Source organism: Pongo pygmaeus, chromosome 9 (assembly GCF_028885625.2).
Source record: "Pongo pygmaeus isolate AG05252 chromosome 9, NHGRI_mPonPyg2-v2.0_pri, whole genome shotgun sequence".
Taxonomy (NCBI): Eukaryota; Metazoa; Chordata; class Mammalia; order Primates; family Hominidae; genus Pongo; species Pongo pygmaeus.
Window position 1 is genome coordinate 125,203,250 of NC_072382.2, and position 21,835 is coordinate 125,225,084.

General features: G+C 45.3%; 1 protein-coding gene across 15 annotated transcripts in view; it reads left to right on the forward strand.

The window, feature by feature from the left end:
* Window positions 1-21,835, forward strand: part of GRAMD1B (GRAM domain containing 1B) — a 267,819-nt gene that overhangs the window by 74,211 nt on the left and 171,773 nt on the right. The window contains exon 1 of one of the 15 annotated variants that reach the window (XM_054437578.2): window positions 21,306-21,661. The exons of the other annotated variants lie outside the window; for them this stretch is intronic. The gene's annotated coding sequence lies outside the window, so the exon portion shown is untranslated. Of the gene's footprint in view, window positions 1-21,305; window positions 21,662-21,835 lie in introns of those variants that run through there. 15 annotated transcript variants of the gene reach the window in all.

Genomic DNA, 21,835 nt, shown 5'->3' on the forward strand with positions numbered 1-21,835 from the left:
TTCTGTGAGCTCAGTCTAGTAACAGCTAATAGTGGTGATGTTCAGGAGGGTGTGGGGGAAGGATAGGTAGAGTAAGGGGTTGTAGAGGTTGAGAAGGAAGATGAGGGGAGGCTTGTATAAGAAATGAACACCTGGGCACAGTGGCTCACGCCTGTAATCCCAGCACTTTGGGAGGCCGAGGCGTGTGGATCACTTGAGGTCAGGAGTTCGAGACCACCCTGGCCAACATGGCGAAACTCCATCTCTATTAAAAGTACAAAAATTAGCTGGGTGTAGTGGCAGGCTCCTGTAATCCCAACTACTTGGGAGGCTGAGGCAAGAGAATCGCTTGAACCTGGGTGCAGGAGCTGCAGTGAGCCGAGATTGTGCCACTGCACTCCAGCCTGGGCCACAGAGCGAGACTCTGTCTCAAAAAAAAAAAAAAAAAAAAAAAATTGAAGACCTGTGGGAGCCATTGGAAAACATACTGTGCTGTGTGGTACTGATTGTACTAGAAAAGAGAGAGTTCTGGAGAAGTAGAGGAAGACTTCTTGAAGAAAGAGGCTGACACCATGACAAATACAGATGGGTAGTAGAAAACAGCAGGAAAAGAATGAGGTTGGATGCATAAGACTGGCTGAAGGGAACAATATGAAGAGTGGCAGGAGAAACAGGATGAGCCATGTGTCTTTGCGGGGTGGGGACTGAGGAGTAGGATCGGTTATGCAGAAGATGGGCGTTTTGGGCCTTCCAGAGTTTCTCTTTTCTGTTTGCAACAACTGAGCATGGTTCTCTCTGCAGGTGCAGATATAGAGCTTTGTTCCGTGGATTTTTGTGGACCCTGGGGATAGAAGTTCTTTCTGTTTGGTACTTCATCCTGCTACCCTTTTCACAGAGTAGAGGGAAATGGGGCAAGCTTGGTGGGAGCTAACCTTGAACTAAAGTAGTTTGTCAGGCCAGGGGCGGTGGCTCATGCCTGTAATCCCAGCACTTTGGGAGGCTGAGGCCGGAGGGTCACCTGAGGTGAGGCGGGAGGGTCACCTGAGGTCAGGAGTTCGAGACCAGCTTGGCCAACATGGTGAAACCCCGTCTTTACTAAAAATACAAAAAATTAGCCAGGCGTAGTAGCGGGTGCCTGTGATCCCAGCTACTCGGGACGCCAAGGCAGGAGAATTGCTTGAACCCAGGAGGTGGAGGTTGCAGTGAGCCAAGGTCACACCATTGCACTCCAGCCTGGGCAACAAGAGCGCAACTTCGTCTTAAATAAATAAATAAATAAAGTAGTTTGTCATGGCTTGTCGGCTTTTCCCTCAAATGTAAAAGAAACTAAAAGAGACCTTCTTTTGATCTTGAGATTCTGCCATATATACTGAGGACAAAATATGGTAAAAAGAGCCAGGTGCGATGGCATGGCCTGTCTTCCCAGCTACTTGGGTTGTGGTGTGAGGATCATGTGAGCCCAAGAGTTCAAGGCTTTAGTAGGCTATAATGGTGCCTGTGAATAACCACTGCACTTCAGCCTGGACAACATGGTGAGACCCCCACCCCCAACTCTTAAAATGTTATATATGTGTGTGTGTGTGTGTGTGTGTGTGTGTGTGTGTATGAAGAAAAAAAATCTTGCATTGCTGGCTGGGATGGGGATGACAGTAGGTTTGGTTAAATTTAGGAAGGTATTCCTGGTTTCGAGAGTTGTCTATGTGTGTAGTAGAACCTTCATTTTTGTTGGATTTGGGGACCTATCCTTAAAATTTGGCAGGATTTTCACCTAGGTGTAGTTCAGGCAGTTATTTTAAGTGGTGACTTTTTGGATTAGAAGAACCTATGTATTGGCCAGGCACAGTGGCTCATGCCTGTAATCCTAGCACTTTGGGAGGACGAGGCAGGCAGATTGCCTGAGCTCAGGAGTTCGCCACCAACTTGGGCAACACGGAGAAACACCGTCTCTACTAAAAATACAAAAATTAGCCAGGTGTGGTGGTGGACACCTGTAGTCCCAGCTACTCGGGAGGCTGAGGCAGGAGAATTGCTTGAACCCGGGAGGTGGAAGTTGCAGTGAGCTGAGATATCGCCACTGCACTCCAGCCTGGGCGACAGAGTGAGACTCCGTTTCCAAAAAAAAAAAAAAACAAACCAACAACAACAAAAAACAAGAACATATGTATCTGAAAAGGCAGACTCTGGATTCAAATTCAAATTCGTGTGACTCACATCTACTCTTAGCTACTGTTATATTGCCTTCTGTTGGAATCTATTTGGATTGTGTGTAAAACAAAGCCCCATCATTTTTAGGCCTCGAAGATGAAAGGCTTCCTTCCAAGAAAAGCAGCAATCAAGTGAATAGGTGCTTGTAGATACCACCAAGTGGCCTGAGAAGGAATTGGTGGTGGGGTGCGGTAGCTCATGCCTGTAATCCCAGCACTTTGGGAGGCTGAGGAGGCAGATCATTTGAGGCCAGGAGTTCGAGACCAGCCTAGCCAACATGGCAAAACCCTGTTGCTACTAAAAATACAAAAATTAGCTGGACATGGTAGTGCGCTGTAATCCCAGCTACTCAGGAGGCTGAGGCATGAGAATTGCTTGAACTCAGTGGGCAAAGGTTTCAGTGAGCTGAGATCACACCACTGCACTCCAGCCTGGGCGACAGAGCAAGACTCCATTTCCAAAAATAAAAGTGGAATTGGCATTTAGAGGCAATGGAGTGCAGGGAACATTGGACTTAATATCAGAAGACAGCTGTACATTTAAGTTCTATCCTCTATTCGCTATGGAGATTAGCTTGAGCATTTCACTTTACCTCCATGGGTTTCACCTTCTTCATTTGCAGAAGAGGATCTCTGTGGGTTAATGGGAAGTCTGAAGAGTAGTGCATGTGAAAATGTTTTGCAAACTTCCTCTTGCTGTTCAAGGGTGAAGGCTTATTTCATTATTCTGTGAGTCTCTCACATGGAATGGATGTTTGCTTAAAAGTATGAGGTTACATACTCACGTGTCTTGGAGCAGCACTTGAGCCTCCTCACACAGTTCAGGATTTGGAAATGATGGTTGGAAAAGGGCTCTGCTCTGGCCTGGATTAGGGAGGATTAGCATACCGGGCCCAGCATGACGTCTCCACATTCCCCACCCCAAATCTACCTCTCCAAAAGAGAGAAAAACACCTTTCAGGCTCGCTATGAAATTCAGCGTGATGTGGTAGAAGTTAAGTGGCCAAGAGGGCCATAGCTTGTGGATTTCTTTTAAGTTTTGTTTTTTCATTATTTGTTTCATTATTTGTTTGTTTGTTTGTTCGTTTTACTTGTCACTGACATGAAGCTCAAGCTTGAGGATTTTCACTGCACAAAGTTGAAAATGTGAAGAGGATTAGGAGACCCCTTTCTTCTCCTTAAACCCTAGGAAGGAAGAAGTGGAAAAAATGATAAAGATAGCATGGCTTACTAACTTTCCAGTATTCACTGGAATACTCCAGGACCAATCATGTTCATCTTTGTATCATCACAGCACTGTACCTGACCTCTTACAGTGGTCTATAGATCTATAGATGTTTGTTGATGAATTAATAATGAGTAAATAAATGATTCCTTTTTCTCTACTGTTTAAAGTGAAATTCTTTTTATTCACGAGTGTGGGAAAATTTCCAAAAGGAGATGAGTACAGAGCTGAGTTCTTAAAAACAGCTTTATTGAGATATAATTTATATAATATACAATTCACCTATTTAAAGTATAATTCAATGGTTTTTAGTATATTCACAGCTATGTACAACCATCACCACAGTCAGTTTTTAAAAACTTTTGTTGCCCCACAAAGAAACTCATACTTTTTTTTTTTTTTTGAGACGGAGTCTCACTCTCTCACCCAGGCTGGAGTGCAGTGGCTCAATCTTGGCTCACTGCAGCCTCTGCCTCCTGGGTTGAAGTGATTCTCCTGCCTCAGCCTCCTGAGTAGCTGGGATTACAGAAGCTTGCCATCACGCCCGGCTAATTTTTGTGTTTTTAGTAGAGACGGGGTTTCACCATATTGGCCAGGCTGGTCTTGAACTCCTGACCTCATGATCTGCCCACCTCCGCCTCGCAAAGTGCTGGGATTACAGGCATGAGTCACTGTGCCTGACTGAAACTCATACTTTTTAGCTAGCACCTTCACCCTCTCCATCCCATTTCTCCAGCCCTAGACAACCACTGATCTATAGAGAGCTGAGTTTTGAAGGGGTAACAAATGCCTATCGGTGAAAGCAGTTTGGATGTATTGGCTTGAAGATGGAGATGGATGACCAAATGTGATCTTGTTGAGGAATGTGGAAAAATGAAGGTGGTGAGGCTGACAGACCGAAGGTGATTTATGCCAAAGAGTTTGAATTTCAATGAATCACTCAGTCATCAAACAGGTATTGAGATCCTATATGCAGAGTGCTTCCTAAGCAAAGTGGAGTCAATTCAATGGGGAGCTATCGTAGATTCTGGAGCTTGGGAGAGACACTCTCAAAGTGTTGCTCGAGGCAACTACTTTCTGCTGTTCTGTGTAGTGGGGAGGAAGCGTGGGGAGGTAAAGGCCTGGAGTCTTGCTCTTTTCTTTCAGTGGTCTAACTGGAAGGCATCATCTTAACTACCATTGAACATAAGACGGCACAATTTTTTTGCTGGCCATGTTGCCCTCTGAGCTCAGGGAATAGCGTAGTCTGCAGCTGATGGGGCAGGCTCTTAGCATTAATACTCACGTGTCTTTCTAACTCCCTTGCCCAAAACTGGTTGTGGTGATTGTTCAGAACCGAAACTGAGGATTGGAACCCCTCTCTGAATTGCTAGGTTCAGAAAAGTCAGAAATTGGATGAAGCCACATCTCCCAGGATGTCTTCTTATCATCACTTTCTGGAGGGGGAAGGGAAAGCTGACAACGGGTGAGTGAGTTGGGTGGTGGCCAACTGCAGGCTCTTTCTAGGGGATGCGGAAGCACCTCTCTGCGTCTCTGCCCAGTATACCTTCACTGTTACTACCTTTTGCACCATCTTTCACCTGGTTGTTATGTCCCTTCTTCTACATAGCATACCCACCCCCGTCATGATTGTTCGTAGTCTAGCAGGCCGGCGGCTAGAGAGTGGAGGACCTCAGGGTTTCCACTTAGCTCCATGTCTGACCACTGGTCGTGCCGCTCACTAATTGTGCCCAGCATGCTAGGCTAGGTCATCTCTCTGGTGCCAGCCTAGCTGGCGTGTGGTTTGCCTGTAATGAATACACAGCATTGGTATATTTATCTTGATTCTTCATCTCCTTCCTCCGACCTTTGGAGGGAGACTTGTTTCGGGTTTCAGCTCCATTTCCAGGAGAGCAGGGTGATTTTGTGCATCTGAATGCTCTCCGCCTCAGCCCCCGTCACTATTGGTGTAGCTTCTCCACTCTGTGTGTGCCCTGCTACATATGAGAAGCACAGGAAGTGTGGGAGAGAGAAAACTCACGTCCTTCTTAACACAAAGCAAAGAACAAATGCAAAGGAGACCTGTGATTGGTCAGTGGATTAAGTAAGTGATCGGTGCTGCATAGGGTTAACTGGCAAAAACTTCCACCAGATTCATAATTCCTTGAGGGCAGGGACTGGTCTTACTTTGTGCCAAGTTTTCTGCCAAGCCGCCTTAAATACATTATCACATTAAATCCTCACAACAATGCCTCGGTCCCCCCAGGCAGGTTTTCCAGCTGAGGAACCTGAAGTTCAGAGATTAACATTCTCCTGGTCCAACAGAAGCAAGGCTGTTGAAGCGTGTCCTAATTCCAAAGCCTGAGCTCATTACAGCTCAACTGTCCTAACCCCCCAGGGCCTGGAATCAGTCAGCCCTCCCCTGCTTGAGAACATGTAGATGTGGAGGGGGAGGTCCTAAAGGAAGGTAGGAATCTGGACAGTCGGGAGGCCATTGAGGAGATGTGTGTGAGGGTTGTGGGAAGCAGAGAGGTGTGAGGATGATGCTGTTGACGGTCTAGGTAGACTCCTCCATGAGAAGCAGCTAGCCCCTGGCTGTAGATGTGGTTTCTAGATTAAAACAATTTGTGGAAACTGAGAAGGCAGAGATGGAACCCTGTGGGCTGATTTCATACTGGCCAGCTTCCTCTGTGGGAGTTGGTATTTTGAAAATTTCCTTGGTGGTTATGCATTCAGAGGGTGCCAATCACACATCAGGCAAGGGGCTGGTATGCACATGGGGCAGATGCACAGGTGATCTTTCTGTCCTAGTTGGTGTGTTTCTCCCAGGTATTATATAGCCTCCAGTTGCTATGCTGGTCACTGATAATTGCTTCTAGGGTAACGCAGAAGTTAAGGAGTCTGAATGGCCAAGCTGCCAGTGGGGAATTTTCTTCCTGACCCCAGTGGGCAAACTGCTGGCCCTGAAGCAGGTGTTTAGACCTGGAGCCAAGGCTGGCCCGGAGAGCCCGGAGGTGGTTGCTGGGTTGCTGTGTGTACAAGAGCTTGATGAAACCTGAGGGTTTTTCCTGGGGCATTTGCCCCCATGGGATTCTTTCCTCCATAGCACATATCAGTGTGTGACTTGCCAAGGGGCTGTTGTGCCTGGTGTGAGGAGGGACATAGCTTCTCATTGTCCTGGGGGGTGGGAATCTATGAGCTCTTCTCCTGTGACTCTGGAGCCTAGAAGGAAGTGTCCTCTCAGAGGAGACTTGTTTTGGGTCTCTCAGGGACTCAGAACAGAAAATCGAATGTGGGTTTTCCAGTGGGAGAAGGGAAGCAGGATGGTGATGCCTCGGCTGGTGAGGAGATGTTGAGCAGTAGCCAGCCACTCCCTGCCACCATAGGCAGCAACCTCCTAAACACACTCCTGTTTTCAAATATCCTCTTCTGTTATCAGACCACATGTCTGGATTTTCGATTCAGATATTGTCATATAGCTCGAAATCCTCACTAGGAAAATGTGGCTGTGCCTTTGGTCCCTCTGTGGAAGGGAGGGATAAAGAAAACCATGGGTTTTTCCTTTGAGGCCCTGACACACTGGGTAGTCAGAGGGTGTGAAGCCCTTCTGTGTCCTCTGTATGTCCTCAAGCCGGGATGAGACTCCGGTTCTCCAATTCTGATCTGTAGATGAGATGGAGGAATGAGACGACTAGGCATGTCACGGAGGCAGCGCGGGGTCAGAGCTGAAACTCAGGCCTCTGACCTGAAATCTCGACCAGTTTCTAACAGACCTATTACATCTCTGCAGCAGCCTCATTCTTTTTAAGGTCTCTCCCTCTCAGCACATCACTGTGGTCAAGCCTGTTCCCCCACCCAGCCTGGTGCCTCTTCCCTCCACAATCTGACCACAGAGATTTTCAGTCTTGCTGCTTCTGGTTGGCGAGTTTATCCAGGAAATGATGGAGCTGAAGGAGATGACTAGAAAAACAATAAACAACCTATTTGGTTTTTGCCCTCCTTTTTTGGAGCCATAGAAAAATAATTTTCTGGGTGAGGGGGGCCCCCAGTTTGGGGATGGTAACCCTTGCAATATTTGCCCCAGCAATTAGGAAAATGCAGGCAATGGATGGTTAGTTTAGTGACACGTTTTTGAGACTCTCCAAGAGTCTTCAAGCTTGTTGTCTTAAAAGGAATCATTTTAAAAAATGTAGTGCATGTGCTGCTGAAGTGAGCACAAGAAATCATTTTTTATGCCATAAAAGTCAATGCGGCCAGATGCAGTGGCTCACGCCTGTAATCCTAGCACTTTGGGAGGCCAAGGCAGGCAGATAACCTGAGGTCAGGAGTTGAAGACCAGCCTGGCCAACATGGTGAAACCCCATCTCTACTAAAATACAAAAATTAGCCAGGCATGATGGTTGGTGCCTGTAATCCCAGCTACTCGGGAGGCTGAGACGGGAGAATCGTTTAAACCGGGAGACAGTGGTTGCAGTGACCCAAGATAGCGCCACTGCACTCCAGCCTGGGCGGCTGAGTGAGACTCCATCTCAAAAGAAAAAAAAAAGTCAGCATATTGTATCTAATAAAATAGCTAGTTAATTGTAAAGTTTTGGATAGTAGGAAAGAGGAAAATATAATTTTATCATGTTAACTCAGTTATTACAGGGTATATTGATCTGTTTGTGTTGCTATAAAGTAATACCTGAGACTGGGTAACTTACAAAGAAAAGAAGTTTATTTGGCTCATGGTTCTGCTGGCTGCATAAGAAGAATGGTGCCAGTATCTGCTTCTGACCTTAGGAAGCTTCCATTCATGGTGGAAAGCAAATGGGGGATGATATGGCTTGGCTGTGTCCCCACCCAATTCAGCCTCATCTTGAATTCCCACATGTTGTGGGAGGGACCTGGTGGGAGGTAATTGAATCATGGGGGCAAGTTTTTCCTGTGCTGTTCTCAGGATAGTGAATAAGTCTCATGAAATCTGATGGTTTTAAAAATGGGAGTTTCCTTGCATAAGCCGTCTTCTCTTGTCTGCCTCCATGTGAGATGTGCCTTTCACCTTCCACCATGATTGTGAGGCCTCCCCAGCCACGTGGAACTGTAAGTCTAATAAACCTCTTTCTTTTGTAAATTTCCCAGTCTAGGTATGTCTTTATTGGCAGCCTGAAAATGGACTAATACAGGGGAGCAGGGTTGTCACATGGTGAGAAGTTGCAAGAAAGAGAGGTAGGGGTGCCAGGCTCCTTTTAACAACCAGATCTTGCAGGAACTAAGAATGAGAACTCACTCATTCCCAAAAGAATGGCACCAAGCCTTTCATAAGAGATCCTCCCCCACAGCCCAAACACCTCCCACCAGGTCCTCCTCCTACACTGGGGACAAAATCTCAGCATGCAGGCCAGGTGTGGTGGTTCACGCCTGTAATCCTAGCACTTTGGGAGGCTGAGGCAAGAGGATTGCCGCTTGAGCCGAGGAGCTGGAGGCCAGCCTGGACAACATAGTGACCCCTATCTCTACAACAAATTTAAAAAATTAGCCAGGGCCAGGCATGGTGGCTTGCACCTGTAATCCCAGCACTTTGGGAGGCCAAGACAGGAAGATGGCTTGAGCCCAGGAGTTTGAGACTAGTCTGGGCAACATAGTAAGACCCTCATCTCTATTATAAAAGAAAAAAAAAGAGAAAAAAATTAGCCAGGCATGGTGGCACATACCTGTAGTCCCAGCTACTTGAGAGGCTGAAGTGGGAAGATCACTTGAGCCTGGGAGGTTGAGGCTTCAGTGAGCCATGACCATGCCACTGCACTCCAGCCTGGGCAACAGAGTGAGACCCTATCTGAAAAGAGAGGGAGAAAAAAAAAAGTCAACATGCTATTTGGAGGGGAGAAATATCCCGACTATATCAGGGGCATATTTGGTGTATTATCTGCTGGTGTTTTTTCTCATTCAGATTTTCCTTTTATTTGAGAGACTTTTTTCTTGTGTACCTTGCACTTCTAGAAGGTAAGGGAGAGAGTGTTAGTCCATGCGTTGAGGATAGAGAATTTGAAAGGAAAGACCAAACTGTTTTTTCTTTCTCACACACTCAACACAGAACATTTCTGTGACCAGATATGTGGGGTTTTCTCCCCACACACCAAGCAGTTCTCCAGTGGACACAAACTGGGTGTCTTATAATTCAATTTAATTCTGACACCTTCTACCTGGAGATGGTGTCAGATTCCACAGGTTCAGGGCTCAGTCCTATAAGATTGCCCCCGCTTCGGATGCCAATCACAAGTTAGAGCTACCTGTACTTTTTCTTTTTTTATTTTTTCTCTGTCTGCATGTTGCATCTGAGACCTATACTTCTGACCAACCAACTATAAACCAGAGTTCCCAACTCCCTTTTAGGGTTCAATTAATTTACTAGAGCTGTTACTGGAAAGGGGTCCCGCTCCAGACCCGAAGAGAGTGTTCTTGGATCTCACACAAGAAAGAATTCAGGGCGGGTACACAATGCAAAGTGAAAGCAAGTTTGTTAAGAAAGTAAAGGAAGGCTGAGCGCGGTGGCTCATGCCTATAATCCCAGCACTTTGGGAGGCCGAGGTGGGCGGATCACTTGAGGTCCAGAGTTCGAGACCAGTCTGGCCAATGTGGCAAAACCCCGTCTCTACTAAAAATATAAAAATTAGCCAAGTGTGGTGGCAGGCACCTGTAGTCCCAGCTACTCAGGAAGTTGAGGCGGGAGAATTGCTTGAACCTGGGAGGTGGAGGTTGCAGTGAGCCGAGATTGCACCACTGCAGTCCAGCGGGGTGACAAAGCGAGTCTCCGTCTCAAAAAAAAAAAAAAAAAAAGTAAAGGAATAAAATAATGGCTACTCTTTTTTTGGTTATTTCTTGAGTGTATGCTAAACAAGGGGTGGATTATTTATGCCCCCCCACCCCCTTTTAGACTATATAGGGTGATTTCCTGACATTGCCACGGCATTTGTAAACTGTCATGGCGCTGGTGGGAGTGTAGCAGTGAGGATGACTAGAGGTCATTCTCATTGCCATCTTGGTTTTGGTGGGTTTGAGCCGGCTTTTTTACTGCAGACTGTTTTATCAGCAAGGTCTTTATGACCTGTATCTTGTGCCAACCTCCTATCTTATCCTGTGACTAAGAATGCCTTAACTTAGTGGGAATGTAGTCCAGCGGTTCTCAGCCTTATTTTACCAAGGCCCTATTCAAGATGGAGTTGCTCCGGTTTAAACGCCTCTGACAGAGCTGCTCACAGAATTCAGAGAAACGCTCATGTTTATAGGCTAGTAATAAAAGATATTAAGGATACAGATCAATAATGAGTTGCAGAGGTACATAGGTGTAGATGAAAAAAGTCAAACTCTGCAGGGCCATTTCAAAATATAACAAAGAAACATATTTTGAAGTAAAATATTTCAACTTCCTTCTTTATCTATCATAATATTATGCTAGAGTCAGGTTGGAATTTGTTGTCTTATTGCAACATAGTCTGTTTTGTCACTCTTAAGATTTCTGTTTTGGCCAGGCATGGTGGCTCACACCTATAATCCCAGCACTTTGGGTGGCTGAGGTGGGAGGATCACTTGAGCCTGGGGGGTTAAGGCTGCAGTGAGTTGTGACTGCACCACTGCACTCTAGCTTGGGCCTCAAAAAAAAAAAAAAAATTGTTTCATGTTAAAGCTGGTCAGTTGTGCCTGAGCTCCACAAGGAGGAGAGTATAATGAGGAATGTTTGAGCCCCCACGTCTTTCCATGGCCTGAATTAGTTTTTTTTTTCTTTGGGTCCCCTTGGGTCTCCTAAAGTGGTGTCCATTCAGTCAGCTGGGGGTTTTAGAATTTTAGTTTGGTTTACATAGGGCAAGGTAACGCAGGGGGTTAGATGGAGCATGGATCTCCCATGCTCACCCTGGACACACCACCCTCCCAGCACCTGCAGGAGTTCAGCAACCCAGAAGCTCAGCAAAGCTCCATGTCCAAGAGTTTTTATAGAGCTTGATCTTCAACCACACCTCCCTCTCTCTTTTCCTGGAAGTTTGTGGGTGGAGCTGAGAGATCCAACCTTCTAATCCTCTAGTCACTTGGTCTTTCTTGGTCCTTCCTCCCCATCTTGAGGCTCCCCAGGGGCTGTATCCTAAGTCATTTTCTCAGCATAAACTCAGGTATTATCCATGGGGCTCATTACAAATAACAAGAGAAACTTCTGTCACTCAGGAAAGTCCAAGGGTTTTAGGAGTTCTGGGACAAAAACCAGGAAAGGACCAAATATATTTCATCTCATATGACAGGAAGTCTGTGAAATAAGGAGGAAGGTACATTTCTGAAGCACTATTTCTAGAGAAGGGTCAGGCTGAGATGCTTCTCCAAAGTGGGAAGAGTGTTGTCAGGTATTTCTGCCACTTAACCTTGTCGTGTTCTTTTGCCCCCAGGAATGTCAGTGAGTGCCAGGCTGACCCCTCAGAGCAATCTGCCTTAATCTAGAGAGCATTCGTGTTCTGGCTGGATCACTACACTTTGGAGCTCTTTTTGACCTTTTTGTTGATTTTCAGGGTTGGATGGAATGGCAACCATAAAGGTTACTCTGTACAGGGTGGAGCTTCTCCTGGAACAGTTTGCCCTTAACTTAGGTGACAACATGTGTTTTCTCCACCAGTGTCTATGATGAACCACATCTTCCTGATCAGAAAATATCACTTTAAAAAAAAAGACTCTGGGGCCTGTTGCAGTGGCTCTCCCTTGTAATCTCAGAACTTTGGGAGGCCAAGACGGGCGGATAATTTGAGGTCAGGAGTTTGAGACCAGCCTGGCCAACATGGTGAAACCCCCCTCTACCACAAAATACAAAAATGAGACAGGCATGGTGGCATGCACCTGTAGTCTCAGCTACTCGGGAGGCTGAGGTGGGAGAGTTGCTTGAACTTGGGAGGCAGAGGTTGCAGTGAGCTGAGATGGTGCCAGTGCACTTCAGCCTGAGGAACAGAGCGACACTTGTCTCAAAAAACAAAACAAAACAAACAAACAAAAACAACCCCAGGAAAGAGGATTGGTTGCACTGTCTTTCTTGGTTATATCTTTTTATGTTTTCAAGACATACTATTGGGAAAGTTCTACAGAAGATCTAACTGAAATCCCCCACAGTATGATCCAAACTCATGTTCTCTTGTTTTGTGAAGATGGAAGAATACCTAGTGGATCTTTGTTTTTGAGAGTGTTTCTCCCAAGACTCACTGTTGCTTAGCTTGGCCTGTTGCTTCCAGATTCCGAGGAAGGTCCAGGCTTTGTACTTGGACCTCACTGATTCTCTAGTAGGGTCTGTGAACCTCTGCAGACTTCTTTTATTATTATTTTTTTAGATGGAGTCTCCCTTTGTCGCCCCGGCTGGAGTGCAGTGGCATGATCTTGGCTCACTGCACCCTCCACCTCCCAGGTTCAAGAGACTCTCCCACCTCAGCCTCCTGAGTAGCTGGATTACAGGTGTGTGCCACCACGCCTGGCTAAGTTTTGTATTTTTAGTAGAGATGAGGTTTCACCATGTTGGCCAGGCTAATCTCGAACTCCTGACCTCGAGTGATCCACCTGCCTTGCCCTCCCAAACTGCTGGGATTAGAGGCATGAGCCACCACACCCAGCCCTCTGCAGACTTCTTGGAGGAGTTTTCAGCCATTGTCAGCCATGTATGTTTGAAGGCAGGGCTGCCTTAGAGGTGAACAGAGAGGATAGTCACCTGCCCATTCAGAAAGTTCTCAGAACACTGAAAATGTCCCTCTCTCTGAAGTGCCTTCTCCATGCTTGGATTGCTTCTTAAAATGCCTTTTGCTTCGCTGTCAGAGAGATGTGACTGAAAATGTAGATAACTCAGGAGAGATAATTCTCACAATTCATCAGACACTTATTGTGCGCTTACTGGGAAGGTGGCACAGTGCTGTGTGCTTGGGATACAAAAATGGATGCAAGCTGGGCATGGTGATACATACATGTAGTCCCAGCTACTTGGGAGGCTGAGGTGGGAGGATAACTTGAGCCTAAGAGTTTGAGACCAGCCTGGGTGACAGAGTAAGACCCTGTCTCGGAAGAAAGAAAGAAAGAAAAGAAAGAAAAGAAAAGAAAGAAAGAAAAAGAAAGGGAGAAAGAGAGAAAGAGAAAGAAAGGCAAGAAAGGCAAGAAAAGATGGTTACAGATGTCCTTTCCATTGGGGAGCTCCCAGTTGAATGTGTGGGAGATCACTATGTAAAAGTTAATTTCAGTGGCGTATGGCATTCAGACTAAAGCATGAAAAAAAATCGATCTGAGGACAGGATCTGCTGGGTGGGAGAGGAGAAGAGGGGCTTAGGGCCTTGGTTTTACCAAATCTTCACCTATTTCACTCGCACCCAGCTGCCACCTGTTAGCATCTGTTTCTCTCAGACAGACGGGTCTCTCAGAGAATCCAGTCATCCTGGTAGATGGGATTTGTGAAATTATTTCCACCTTGAGAAAAACTGAGACGTCTAGGGCCATGAAGCTGGTCAGTGACAGAGATGGATCTAGAATACAGGTCTCCGGCAGCCAGACCAAGGGTTCAGTTTACTATGTTTCTCAGGGAGCCCATCTTTATCCAGGAAGGAGCCGTATCTTCAGGCAGTGAGTCATGACGCTCAGGCTGGGCCCCTCCATCTGTGGGGACAGGATGACAGTTTTTCCTAGGACGACTGCCCCTGTACCAGTTCTAGAGACAGGCTGCAGCAGCATGGGTTGGAGGCTCTGGTTCTGCTAATTTTCTCGCTGTGTGGTCCTGGGCAGATGACTCACTCTCTCTGGGCCTCAGTGAGATTATAAAATGGAAAGTATACATTTCTGTTTCATCTTGTTAGACAGAATTAAGCACATGTATCTGAAGAGTTATGCTAATGCATTTATTAGTTTACAAAAGCAAAGACATTTGTGCCCTTCTATGAGGCCTCAAAGTCTGCTTCTCCAGTTAGTGGAGGCTGTAAGAGTGATTTTTTTTTTTTTTTTTTGGTGTTTAAGCATTTATTAATTCTGATTTTGCATTTTTTTATTTTGATATATTTTTCCTCTTTTCTTTCTTTCTTTCCTTTTTTTATTTATTATTATTGTACTTTAAGTTTTAGGGTACATGTGCACAATGTGCAGGTTAGTTACATATGTATACATGTGCCATGCTGGTGTGCTGCACCCATTAACTCGCCATTTAGCATTAGGTATATCTCCTAATGCTATCCCTCCCCCCTCCCCCCATGGAAGAGTGATTTATTCCTTCTTTGGTTATTTATGAGATGTTGCTTTTCTGATCTATTGATGGGTGCTGAAAAACTGCCTGTAAACCTAGTTTGTTTTTTTTAACCTCCCACAATAGTTATCTTAACCTAGTGTTTATAGTTTAAGGGCTGCTCTCATCTGTGTGTCCCTTCAGTGTTGGCCTGCTTAAGATTCTGACTCCAGGTTTCTTCTTTTATATATGTATTTAAAAAAAAAAGAGAGAGAGAGAGAGACAGGGTCTTGCTGTGTTGCCTAGGTTGGTCTCAAGCTGCTGGACTCAAGCAGTCCTCTTGCCTTGGCCTCCCAAAGTATTAGGCTTCCAGGTGTGGTCCACAGAGCCTGGCCCCAGGTTTCTTCTTATTTCTCCTCCTTTTACCCTTTCTCACGCTCACTCTCTTTCTCACCCTCCCCCTTCTACTATTTTTTTATTGTTTTTTTTTGAGGCAGTCTTGCTCTGTTGCCCAGGCTGGAGTGCAGTGGCCCAATCTCGGCTCACTGCAACCTTTGCCTCCTGGGTTCAAGCGATTCTCGTGTGTGTGCCACCACACCCAGCTAACTTTTGTATTTTTGGTAGAGATGGGGTTTTTGGCCGGGCTGGTCTCATACTCTTGGTCTCAAGCAATTCGCCCGCCTTGGCCTCCCAAGTGCTGGGATTACAGGCATGAGCCACCATGCCCAGCCTCCACTTTCTACTTCTAAATCCATATACTGTCCTGGGGCGATTTCATCCATTCTCTTGGCTTTAATTATTCCTGTCTGAGACCTCATATTTTTCCTGAGCCTTAGGCTTATACCTCCAACTGACTAATGGGCATTTCCACTGGGATGTTCTTCAAAACTCAGCTTGTCTTTTTGTAATTGAACTCATTATTTTTCCCTTCAAACCAGTTCCTTCCATTCTGTTACTTACATTGGGGCTTGGTACTTTTTGTTTTTACAAGGCTTCTCTCCCTCCAAGCAAATGTTTCTCAAGCCTGCCTTCTCAGCTCCATCACCATAGCCAGCTCTCACATGTATTACACAAGCATCCTGACTCCATCACAGCCCCTCTCCTGTGCTTCTTCACTCTGCAGCCAGAAGGGTCTTCATAACCTCACTTCTGTTCCCCTCCTGCTTCATCCACCTGCTGCTCCTGTGTGCTCTGCCTCCAGCCAGTCTGACCTTTTAGTTCCATGAATGGGATGCTCTCTTATTTCCAGGTTTCATCAACGTTGTTCCGTCAGACAGAATTCCTTTTTCATAACACTGACCTACTTTGCCACCATTAAGGCCTTTTCCTTTGTTTAGTTAGCCTTTCCTCTAGCGAATGGTTCTTGACTGAGGTCTTCATTACGTCTGTGTTTCTGAAGCATCCTACACTGGAGTGTGATTACGTGCTCGCATTGTATCCTTTATTAGATCCTACACACTGAAGGCAGAGTTGATTTTATTCAGTATTTGTTTTATTCAGTGCCTGCTAAGCTCTTTGCATGGAACACAGTAGGAGCTCAGTAAACATGTGTTTAGGGAATGAATGAATGATCAAATGATGAAAGCCTCTAAGGAAATTCGATTTTCATGGAATTCTACGATAAATCATTTTGCAAAGCAAGAAGTCCTCTTGAAGCTGAATAATTACCCCTTCATATGCCATTTATGTAAATCTGTACTATTATGTATTGGCTTGTTTGTCTGTCTTAAACCTGTTGGTTTCTGTTCTGGTTTTAACTGGGCTCTGAGTCTTTAGTAAGCGCCCAGAGAGCAGACACTGCTTTTTATTTTTATTTTTTTAGATAGGGTCTCACTCTATCACCCAGGCTGGAGATTGCTGGTGAGATCTTGACTCACTGCAGCCTTGATATCCTGATCTCTTGAATAGCTGGGTCTATAGATGCATGCCACCATGCCTGGCTTTTTTTTTTTTTTGAGACAGGGTCTAACTCTGTCACCCAGCACTCAGGTTGGAACACAGTGGCACAATCATGGCTCACTGAAGCCTCAACTTCCCAAGCTCAAGTGATCCTCCTGCCTCAGCCTCCCGAGTAGCTGGGGTTTACAGGCATGTGCCACTATGCTCGGCTAACTTTTTCTACTTTTTGTAGAGACAGGATCCTGCTATGTTGCCCAGGCTGGTCTTGAACTCCTAGGCTCAAGGGATCCTCCTGCCTCAGCCTCCCAATGTGTTGGGACTACAGGCATGAGTCACCACACCTGACCCAGAGACTGCCGTTCTAAAGGTAGTCTCTATTCAGGGGAGCCAAACTTGGCATAGTTAGGTGAAGAGTGATCAATCTTTCCTAAAATGAGGCTCCAGAGAGCACGAGCACATTGGGAACAATATTTTGTCTGATGGTGGACCCAGGGCCCTGGTATAGTCTGCAAACAGCAGTTAGGTTTTTTCCCCCACCAAAGACCCATAACAGTTTTGAAGAGCATTTATTTTTGGAGCTGTGGTTGCCATAGTAACGCAATACTTTTTCTTGTCTTCTGATTCCAGGTCAGGGCAACAGTTGTTCCTCCTGCAGGGGAAGAGGATTTTGGAATATATGCATCCTTCCACCTTTTTTCCACAACTAACTAATCCAACAAACATTTATTGAACATATACTACATGCCAGATACTGTTCCTAACACCAGAAACAATAGTGAACAAAACAGAGTCTGCCCTACAGGGGCTTCTGTAGTGGGGTAGAGAGACTGTCAGCAAATTATCAGTGCAATATTGGTCCCTATTTGTTTAAAAGCAAATTATTTGGCCACATCACTGAAACGGAATTAGTTGGTTTTCTAAAATTTGGAAATCAAGAGTTGTAAAAGAAGTGTCTTCCATACTGCTTTGAAGAGCAATCTGGGAGCGGGGAGGAGCTGGTGGCTGAATGTGGGAAGCTGACTCTCTTCCCATTGATAGTGGGACTTCATTGGATTTGTGTGGGCACTTTGGAATGCAGATGCATTTGGTGCTCTGACATCATCTAAGACCTTGGGAGATGACAGGATTAAGCTGGGTCTCTCTGCAGCTGTCAGATGTCAAAGCTGTTGCTCTCCTGGTGTTTGTGGGAGTCTCTTGGCACTAACAGAAGCCAAGAGCCAAAGAGCTGCCAGAAATGGCCCTTTATTATCCAGTGTAATGACAGCCTGGAAAACAGGCAGGGAATGCCATTTATTAAGCTACCATAGAGTGCGCAACCTTGAACTGGGCTCCAAGAAGGAAGGTAGAGAGGAAAGAGGGGATGCTGATACCTGCTGTTGGGAGCCTCCCATCACAGTGGCAGAGAATGGCACTCACAAGGACACAAATGAAAATGATGCAGACAATAGCAATTTATCACAGTCTCTTAATTTGAGTAGCACTTTACCTTTTCAAAGCAATTTACCAGGCCATGGGCTCTCCCACGGAAGGGACAGGGCATAATTATTCTTTGTGATTGCTGTAGCACTGGCACACACCGGGATGTCCAGTGACAAGCTTATGACATGACAATCTATTACCTCATTTGTTCCTGCCTCCTATGGGGCAGATGTAATGAGTATACCCACCTGGCACTTAAGGAAATGGGGATTCTGAAATATGCCCACATCCATACAGCTAAGTAATGCTAGAAACCAGACTCAAAAAGAGGTTGTATCATGTCACTTTTAATTTAGGCCCCTTTCTTTGTTGTACCATACATGTGTTGTATCTGACATTATACTGAGGCTTATGGATACATGCTGACAGTGTGGGTAATTAAAATCCACAGGAAATGAAACATAAAGACCAAACATTTTAACTAGCAGTTTCAGCATGCTCCACTGTTTGAAAGCAGCAGCTTCTGTGAAAAGCTTTGACTGGATTTTACCTCCCTTGCTCCCCTTCCCATTTGGAGGGACACATTACACAGTCAGGCTGCCAGAGAGAGGAGAGTCCAAATCCCACCAGCCAGCACTTGTTGCTTGGCTGCTATGTGCTGGCCACTGAGGTGTGGCTGGCTTCTTCTCTTGAAAGATTTAGTCTAGTTTATTTATTGTTCATTCATTTGTTTGACAGCAGATTATATATATATGGTGGTGTTCTCCCGCCCAGGCTGGAGTGCAGTGGCATGATCATAGCTCACTGCAGCCTCTAAATCCTGGGCTCAAGTGATCCTTTTGTCTCAACCTCCTGAGTAGCTGGGACCACAGGCATGTGCCACCATGCCCAGTTAATTTTTTAGGTTTTTATAGAGACAGGGTCTCACTATGTTTTCCAGGCTAGTTTTGAACTCCCAGACTCAAGCAGTTCTCTTTCCTTGGCTTCCTAAAATGTTGGGATTACAGATGGGAGCCACTGCACCCAGTCCGACAGCAGATTTTTTTGACCATCCATTAGGCAGTCAGTGCAAATAATTGTGAACAAATGTAAAAATTTAAAATGTGACAGTCAAGTCCAACAGAGCTTAAAGGAAAAACATATAATAAAAATGTAACAAGTGCATCTAAGGAGAGGACAGCAGTAACTGTTACATTTGGTAATCCTGGCGATTAGCCAGATCTTGTGAAGGACATTTTTTCCGGTAGAAGACCTTCCTTGGCCAGGCACGGTGACTCACGCCTGTAATCCCAGCAGTTTGGGAGGCCGAGGCAGGTGGATCACCTGAGGTCAGGAGTTCGAGACCAGCCTGGCCAACATGGTGAAACCCTGTCTCTACTAAAGATACAAAAATTAGCCAGGCATGGTGGTGGGTGCCTGTAATTCCAGCTACTCAGGAGGCTGAGGCAGCACAATTGCTTGAACCTGGGAGGTGGAGGTTGCAGTGAGCCGAGATGGCGCCACTGCACTCCAGCCTGAGCGACACAGTGAGACTCTGTCTCAAAAAAAAAGAAGACCTTCCTTAATAAGTGGAGTTGGATAGACATTTTGCTTTGGAAAACAGAAGGAATTTACTCTCAATATTAGGTCTACTTCATTCATTTCACAGAATAGGCAAAGATGTCTGGGGCTTTGCTGACTAGGGAATTCTGGCCACGGCCTTTTGCTTCTCTTCTAACCAGGCCTTTTGCTTCTCTTCTCCGTTTTTGCCAGATGTAGAACCACTAGGCTTCCCTTTCGTTTCTCCAGGAAAGAATGGGTAGGGAAGTGAAAGTTGGGTCTTGTGTTTCACAGGCACCATTGAAGTAAAGAATTCAATATTTAGATATTTTTGAGTTACTTTCAGTGCATTTTTCTGACCTTGTTCCTCATAGCCATGGAGAATCTAGAGTTCTAGAGCATTTTACCTTAATTAATGACTAGTTTAAGGCCTTTCTGGGTGGCTAGTTTGGAAATGACTGATATTCATGGTCTTGATCAGTTCAACAGTATCCTTAGAAGGTTAGGAAGAAACAATTGGCAGTATGCAAATAACTCCAAACCTCTAATCCAGCTTAAACAGAAAAATACAGCAGAATATATACATGCAGAAACATAAATGTTTTCTAATAAATATACGTGTATATATCTAATACACATATATATATTAAATATAAGTATATATGTATATACAAGTATATATTTCTTTTTATTTTAAGACAATCTCACTCTGTCATCCAGGCTGGAGTACAGTGGTGCAATCCTGGCTCACTGCACCCTCTGCCTCCTGGGTTCAAGCAATTCTCATGCCTCAGCCTCCCAAGTAGCAGAAATTACAGGCACGTGCCACCACACCCAGCTAATTTTTGTAGTTTTAGTAGAGACGGGGTTTCGCCATGTTGGGCAGGCTGGTCTTGAACTCCTGACCTCAAGTAATCCTCCTGCCTCAGCCTCCCAAAGTGCTGGGATTACAGACATGAGCCACCGTGCCCGGCAATATATAGGTATATATTTTTTAAACCTGGATATTCCCTAGGGCAGGCTAAGTACTTTTTGCTCCTGGAATACTAACTCAAATTTCAGAAAGAAATTTTAATTTGCCTGTTGCGTATGATACTTGTTTTAATATCAGCAATTGGGCTCAAACCTATCCACCTCAGGGAGATTTCTGGATCTTGCTTGTTTTATTATAGGGGAGGACAAAGTAAACCTAAAGAGGGCTGAGCAATGGAGCATCTGAAGTCCCAGGTCGCTACTGATTGTGAATTCGAGGGTGATCAGGGACAGCTAAGAAACAGAAATGTGTTTCTATTTCTTCCAAGGCTCTGTATCTTTGTAAAATCCCATTGATAATGGCCCATGCCAACACTGTTCCTCACCTATCCCCACCTCTAACAAGGCCAGGGTAGATACCTTCCCAGCAGCTGAGTGTGACTTTTATCCCAGTAAGAATTTCAATCCTGCTTCCATGGAGTAAAATTCCAGCCTGGGACAAGCGTTCTTTCCGCAGGCAGCTTTGCATCATCAGCTTCCTCTTACATACGTTGGTGATCATGATAATACCTACCTTGAAGACTGGTTTGCAGATGAAATAAGATAAAGCACCTCTCCAATTTCCTGACATCCTGTAGGTACTCACTTCCTGGTTACTTCCTTTGTCCCTCTCCCCTTTAAATTTAGGAGAAAGAAGTGTTTTCATATGGGTGTCATTTGGGGCCAAGCTTATCTGATCCGAAGGACAGGCCCTGGGGCTTGCGTTGTTTTTTCGTCATTGCCGGGCACCTTTGCTGAGTCATTTGGGGTTGGCAGACCTGGAAAAGACAGCCGTTTAGAGAGTGGTTAGTGTCGTGTGTGATCAGCCAACGGTTTAGAGAGTGGTTAGTGTCGTGTGTGATCGGACAACGCAGGCTCTATTGTCTCTTAGTATTTCCTGGTGCACTTTTGGAACCTGATCTGCCCTTCTCATGGTTAAGGGCAGGGGATGAGTAACTAGCCATGGGGATGTTCTGCATATCTTGCCTCATGCTGAATTTCCTATAAAACGGCTTCATGAAACTTTGATGTCAGCTTAAGCAGTACTGCCACCAGGCCCTGCGGAGGGCCCTAAGTGAATAGAGGGCAGCAGTGTCTTCCAAATTTGAAATGAGTGACATTGGATTATAATTAGGGGAGAAGATGCTCTTGGTGCTACTGAGAAGATACAGTGAGAACTTTTCTTAGAAAAGTGTGAGATTGTATAGAAGAACCAAGGTAAGATTTAAAGATTGCCTCTGAGAGATAGGAGACATATGTGGGAATAGGATTGGTTTTACATGTCCCCTAAAATGCTTATTCCATCTTTAGTGAAGCTGTATTTGTGGGACTAGGTGCATGTAATTCTTATGTTTAAAGAAATGCTTTAACTTGTTATATCTGAAGGATGTT